Here is a 7,409-nt window from a genome sequence, read left to right as displayed (position 1 = left end):
AGAAAATGTTCCACATCACTAATCATCAGGGAGATGCAGATCAAAACAACCATGAGATAACATCTCACACCACAGAGACTGGCCCACATCCCAAAAAACAAAAACAACCGGTGTTGGTGTGGATGCGAGGAGAAAGGGACTCTTCTTCACTGCTGGTGGGAATGCCGACTGGTTCAGCCCTTTTGGAAAACAATATGGATGATTCTCAAAAAATTAGAAATTGAGCTTCCATTTGACCCAGCAATACCACTCCTGGGAATATATCCCGGAGAGGCAAAAAGGTATAGTAGAGATGCCATCTGTATTTCTATGTTCATTTGCAGCACTGTTTACATTAGCCAGAATCTGGAAAAAACCAGAGTGCCCCAAAACAGATGACTGGTTAAAAAAACTCTGGTTCATCTACACAATGGAATACTATGTAGCCGTCTGAAAACATGAAGTCATGAAATTTGCATATAAATGGATCAACATGGAAAGTATCATGTTGAGTGAAATGAGTCAGAAAGAAAGAGACAGACATAGAAAGATTGCACTCATATGTGGAATATAATGTAACTGAGAAGTACAAGTTGGCAATGATGCAACTTCTGGCAGATATCTCTCTGGACTTAGTTACTAAAATACTAAAATACAGAAACCCAAAACCGAGAGGCCGCTAATTGTTGTCACTCGACCTCACACCTCTTCATTCTAAGCAATGGAAAACAAATTATCTAATGCTTCCTTTTCAGCAGGTCTGACTTTAGGGGAGAGACTCTCCAAACAATAATAGTGAGTTTTGTTGAAATATTGAATGCAATCAAAGTGAACGTAAAGTGAAATTTATTAGTTACACAGGCTGGGGGGCTAAGAGTGAGGGGGCTAGGGGCGTGGGGGGGTTAGGGGTGTGGGGGTGCGGGGTGGAGCTATACTGGGATTCTTGGTGGTGGAATATGTGCACTGGTGAAGGGATGGGTATTTGAGCATTGTATAACTGAGACTTAAACCTGAAAACTTTGTAACTTTCCACATGGTGACTCAATAAAAAAAATTAAAAATAAATAAATAAATAAAGTCAAAGTGTATTTTGTTTTTATTTTGTATTATTAATTTACGTACCATAGGTGAGTGAATCTGATTTATTTCACAAGGCATAGTACCATCTGGGTCAATCCATCTTGTTTCAAATGGCAGAATTGTATCTCTTCTTAGGTGAGTGCATATATTTGTGTATGTATATATACAGGTATATGTATATATACAAATTCCATTGGATATATCACTGTATCACTGTCATCTCGTTGCTCATCGATTTGCTCGAGCGGGCACCAGTAACGTCTCCACTGTGAGACTTGTTACTGTTTTTGGCATATCGAAATTACTCCATGGGTAGCTTGCCAGGCTCTGCTGTGCGGGCGGGATACTCTCAGTAGCTTGCCGGGCTTTCTGAGAGGGATGGAGGAATCAAATCCAGGTCCACCCCGAGCAAGGCAAACGCCTTACCTGCTGTGCTATCACTCCAGTCCATAGTACAGCAGATAGGGTGTTTGCCTTGCACGCGCCCAACCCGGGTTTGATTCCCATGATCCCATATGTCCCCCGAGCACTGCCAGGAATAATTCCTGAGCGCATGAACCAGAGTAACCCCTGTGCATCGCCAGGTGTGACCCAAAAAGCAAACAAATATATAATAATAAAATAATAAAAAATTGGATATATATAAAATTTCTTTCCCATTAATCTGCTTATGAATACTTGATTCATTTCCAAATCTTGGCTATTGTTAATAATGTTGCTGTGACATTTTGGGTTCATATACTATTAAAATTTTGTGGGTTTTTTATATATATTTGTCTTATATATATTTCTTTGTTTGTGGGCCACACCCAGTGATGCTCAGTGTTACTCCTGGTTCTGCACTCATGAATTACTGCTGGTGGTGCTCCAGGGGTCATATGGGATGCTGTACATAGGAGCTGGGTCCACTGTGTGCAAATGATATGCTTTACCTGCTGTATTATTGCTCTGGCAATCTTATATAATATAAATAGTAACTCCTATCTAATTTAGATGCTGACTCTTGTATGATAATTTATAAAAATCTTCTTGTATTTAGTGGAATGTCTGTTTTTTTGATGGGAGTTCATCTTCATTTAATTTGCTCAATTGAGCATTTTTAGGAAAACACTGACAAGGCTATTTAGAACTTTACACAAGCACAATTATAGTGGGAGTAAATGTATAACCATTTTCAAACCGCTGAAACGAGCCTTGGTGCATTTTAATTTATGTTAACTAGACCTTAATTTAACAATAATTAAGAACAAATCTTTATGTCTAGACCAGATTTTATACCCTAAGATATAGTATGCAATGTGTTTCGATGGAAAAAATTTTGGATTACTTGAGGAAATGTGTGCTAAAGGCAAAATAGGTATTTTTTTAAATTCCATTATGTATAAAAAATGAAAGTTGGAATCATCTCACTTACAGCCTAGACACTTGAATTTTTACAACATTTCTAACAATGATAAACAATTCTGAATCTGACAGTTTGTGACTGATTTCAACAAGGCTGCTTGTTAATATTGCAATTCATCCAGGGGTTTTCAAGGAGGAGAAAGTCTGTCTCCCTTACATATTAGTGTTATGGGCTATTTGAAATAGAGATGCAACTCTCAGGGAATGTGTACATTCTTGCTTTTGATATGAATGCATCAGAAAGGAAAATATTCCGTGACTTTCTTTTCCCTTTAAATCTACAAAAATATAAAATAAAAGTGCAATTTGAAATTTTAATTATCTTGTAGTACTAGAAATTTGCTGAAAGCATTTGATGACTTGAAAAGCAGTGATTTATTTTCTGAGCTCTGAGAGCTGATTGATTTTCAAAACAATGTTTTCTTTGAAGAAATCAACATTAATTTTCTTTTCATAGACTATTTATCTGTCAGAGAGAATACACATTCCATGAAATAATTGCATCACATAATTTTATTCTTAAAAAGTAATATGATTTTGAGGGATAAGGATAGAAAAACTCTAAAAGTTACTACCTTTGACTAAAAGGTATTGATTTAATACCTAACTTCATTACTTGCCTAATCTCCTTAATCAAATATCAACTACAATTTTATTTAAACAAGAACAGTTTGTCATGGTATTTTATGTTTATGCATTCTTCATTGTGGGGGTGAGTTAAAAAAATATTGGATAGATGGCCAAGAAAAAAAATGTCAGTTGGATTTAGTTGAATAGTCACAAGCACAGTATGTGTATATAGCAAACAATATAGATTTTATAATATTTTAATAACAAAATATGATACATGTGAGAATGTACACAGATATGAATGCATATGCATGCCACATATATTTATATATGGTGTTTTATGTATATAGATATCATCAGCATGTCATAGATAAATTCATACTTTCATAAATATATTATATAATTATTTTCTAATCAGTTGAAAATTCCTATTGACTAACAAGCATTGTCTATGTTCTCAATGATGACTTTATGCTTTATAAAATTATGACATATTCTCTCTGAATGTCAAGAATTACCTATGTAGGGTGCTGGAGTCAGGGTGCTTGCCTTAAGTGTGGCTGACCTGGGTTCTATCCCTAAGGTCCCTGTGAACCCACTAGGAGTGATTTTTGAGTGCAGAGCCAGAAATAACCTCTGTGCATTGTCAGGTATTGTCCCCAAAAAAGTGTAAAAAAAGAAAGAAGGAAGGAAATAAAGAAAATAACCTAGATAAATGCCTGGGAACAAAATATTGTTTACATTATTTAGATTGTGTGGGGTGTTTTTATAAGCTCTTAATACCTTAGTATATCTGATTTCCTAATTGTTTCAAATGGGACAGCACTTAGGATGCCCACAGAATTTAATACATATACACATCTTCAATCAATATTATTGCAGAGCCAGTAATGACTAGTTGCACCAGAAATAGCAACAGAATAAAAATATATAATGTTGCAAGAGTTAGTGGTTGAAGAGATTGCATTTTGGAATGGAAATTTGATTTTAAAGTAAATGTTAAAATCCTTGTTATGACAGATGGACTCAGCAGCTTCAGAGTGGGCCCCTGCTGTCTCCGTCACACTCTTGGCTGCCTTGAGTCGGATCCGGCCCTTAAAGCAGTAACGGTTCCTGTGGAGGCAGAGGGATAACGCATACCTAAAATAGTTATGAGTTATGTGAACCCAATTAATTAATATGTACTTTCATTTTCTTAAACGCTAGCAAGTCACCTGAAAGCTATGTCAACTGTTGAAAACAACTATAGGATGGGATATCATAGAATTTCCTAGAAATATTCTTATAACTTTCCTTCATATATAGCAACTTTAAAAGGGTTCCTATGTTCTATTTTAATCTCTAGTGCCAACCTAGTGACAAATAATAGCTGAAAACAATGCAATGTGTGTTGTTGTAGATTCAAAATTAAATCAGAGTAAAATTCAATAGTTTGGGAAATTGAAATTATTGTGTGTGTATATACATATATATACATATATATATATGGATAGTATGGTAAAGAAATAAAATATAAAGAAGAAATACAGTCTGTTTTGAGGTAATTTTAACATCGTGTATTGTCTTTGTTTTGCTTTGGGGCCATACTGGTGGAGCTCATGGCTTATTCCTGGTTTTGAGCTCAGGAGACCGTTTGGGTGCCAGGGATCCAACCTGGGTCAGCTATTTTTAAGACAAAAAGACTATTAGTTGTATTATCTCTCTGGTCTCTCTACCTTTAATATTTTTTAACAAAATTTACCATCTATTACACAAACTTGAAGCTTAACATATTTATAGCTAAAATTGCAGGTATATAATTTAGTAATTAAATGATTTAAAATTCTTGGAGAACTTTAATACATAGGAAAAGCTGAATTCAAATCAAATTCCTTCTTAAGAACGATACAAACCACAGAATATCCTTAATAAATTTCAGAGAATACTGATTGAATTTAATAATCAATTTAGATAGTTTGAGCAATGTCATATTTATTACTCATAATTCTACATTACTAATTAAAGAATACATTTACTTGGATTATCAATATTATGCAGTTAATGATACTCCATGTTCATAAATAAATTATTATTTAGGTAATTATAATAGATATACAAACACTATTGAGATAAAATTCATATGTCTATTAAACTTATTTAAAAATATATTTCATGCTAGATAATGCTGCTTACTTTTCAAAAAAGAAATGGTGTAAAACTATGGCATTTATGACATTTCTACTCTCTCATTGCCTTGTCTGATATACTACAAAGATAACTGAACGTTGAATAAATGAGAAGTAGTGTCAATTTTGCTGTCTTCATAGAGCATTAAGAAAATTAAAGTTAACTTCATTAATTTTAAAATAAGTTCTTTATTATTAAAAAAACTTGAAATAAAGTGTAGGATAACAAAGCCTCAGATAGTTTAGGCTTATCAGGTTGTTCTCATCACAGTGCTCCCTTTCCTATGTGTTTACTTGTAACTTCTTTCTTTGTGCTCTGTTAACTTGAAAATATTGTTTTTCTCTTCTCCTTAAGTCCTTTGTATAGTTTATTCAGAGCAGTGTTCATTTTGTATGGGCACAGGAAAACAGTAGTAAATGCTATGCTTTTGTTATGTGGGAGTCATTTGACTCTAAATGATATTTTCCTCCTGGACATCTGTTCTCTCAACCTAACACTCAGCTGCCCTTACTTCCTAGCATCCCCAAAAGCAGGGTCCTGATGAGAGATGGGATGGACCCAGGGCAAGCATTGATATGGGCCTGGCCAAAGTGCCTAATGCTTAACTATAAGTTAAGAGCTCAGTCATGGACAGATGCTGTCATGATCAAAAAGCAGTAACTAGATTTGGACCCTGCTAGGGTTAGGAATGATTTATCTGGCCTGAGCTCTGTAGTCTGAGTCTGTGGCAAGATGCTCCCAGGAGAGTTGCCCTACTAGTTTCAATGCATCTCATACAAAAATAACTAAAGGAGAAAAACACCTTAAGAGGTATTTTGCTGGAGGTTGGTCAGGAAGGGCTTCCTTATGTTGTTTTGCTTCCTGACTGGGTGGAGCTTGGGCCTGGAGGGCAAGGGGGTGAGAGAGATAATAGGGGTGGAGAGAGAAGCAGGGGACTCAGAATCGAAAGAGGAGAGTGAGACACAGCATGGGAGAGATGAGTGGGGATCGAGGAATGAGGGGCAAGGAAGGAAGAATTCATGAAATGGGAGAGACGAAAGATTGAATAAATGGTAACTAATTAGCAATCAGCCTGGTCCTCCTTCTTCTTGGCCTGCCCATTGCCTACAGCCGTCCACATCCTGTCCACAGCGGCTCGAGAGCACGAAACTCGGGCATTGAGAGAGAGCTGTCCGGAGAGCCCACGAACACACACACTTCCACGGGAATATTTCTTACAATAAAGAACATGGGTTCAGAGGTAAAATACATGGTACATGCATGGAGATCTGAATTAGATCACCAGAACTAAAGATCAAAACGGCTTTAAAGTCAGTACATTTATATTACCAAGGGAAATGTTTGTGGAAATAAAAGCTTATTTGTTTGAGACTTTCCTAATAGCTTATCATGTCTAATTACCTTCTAATCAATGTCAAATTCTCAAAAATCTACTAATATTAATGTAATAAAATATTCCACTCTATGTTATGTTCTATGTAGTTTATGCACTTGGATCTTACATTTCATTTCTCATTTGGGATTAGAGAGTTCAATTTCAGTCTTCTATATATACTGTCAACTTTTTCAGAAAGCAATAAAGACTTTCTTTCTTCACTATATGCCTTGGTTCCTGTATCATAGAATAAATGTCAATAAATGAGTAAATTTATTTCTGTACATATAATTCTATTCCATTGACCTATGTGATTATCTTTATAATAATACAATACCATTTTAATTACTGTGATTTGGTAAGAGTTTGAAAATAATGCGATGTCCCATTTTCATTATTTTTACAGTACTGCTTTAAATCACTGCAATATTTATGGTTCCATGTGAATACTGGTATTTTGCTTTTATTTCCTTAAATATATTACTGGAGCTTTATTGGCATTGCATTAAATGTATACGTTGCCTTTAGTAAAATAAACATTTTGACTATATTAATTCTTCTCATACATGTTTATGGAATGCCCTCAATATCTTAATATCTTAATAACTTGTCTATATCTTTTAACATTCCTTTGTAATCCTGTTATGCAATATGTTTTTCTCTTTTAAAAATTTATTATTAAGTTTTGACTTCTTTTGGATAAAATTTAAGTGATCTCATTGTTCATTGATTTGTTTGAGCGGGCACCATTAACATCTCCATTTGTCTCTGTTCATGCTAGTGTAGCCCGATGGCATATTGGGGTCTCTTTCAAGGTCAGGGAAATGAGCACCCT

The sequence above is a fragment of the Sorex araneus genome, chromosome X (genome assembly GCF_027595985.1).
Source record: "Sorex araneus isolate mSorAra2 chromosome X, mSorAra2.pri, whole genome shotgun sequence".
NCBI classification, from domain to species: domain Eukaryota; kingdom Metazoa; phylum Chordata; class Mammalia; order Eulipotyphla; family Soricidae; genus Sorex; species Sorex araneus.
Note: the sequence above shows the minus strand (reverse complement) of the source record.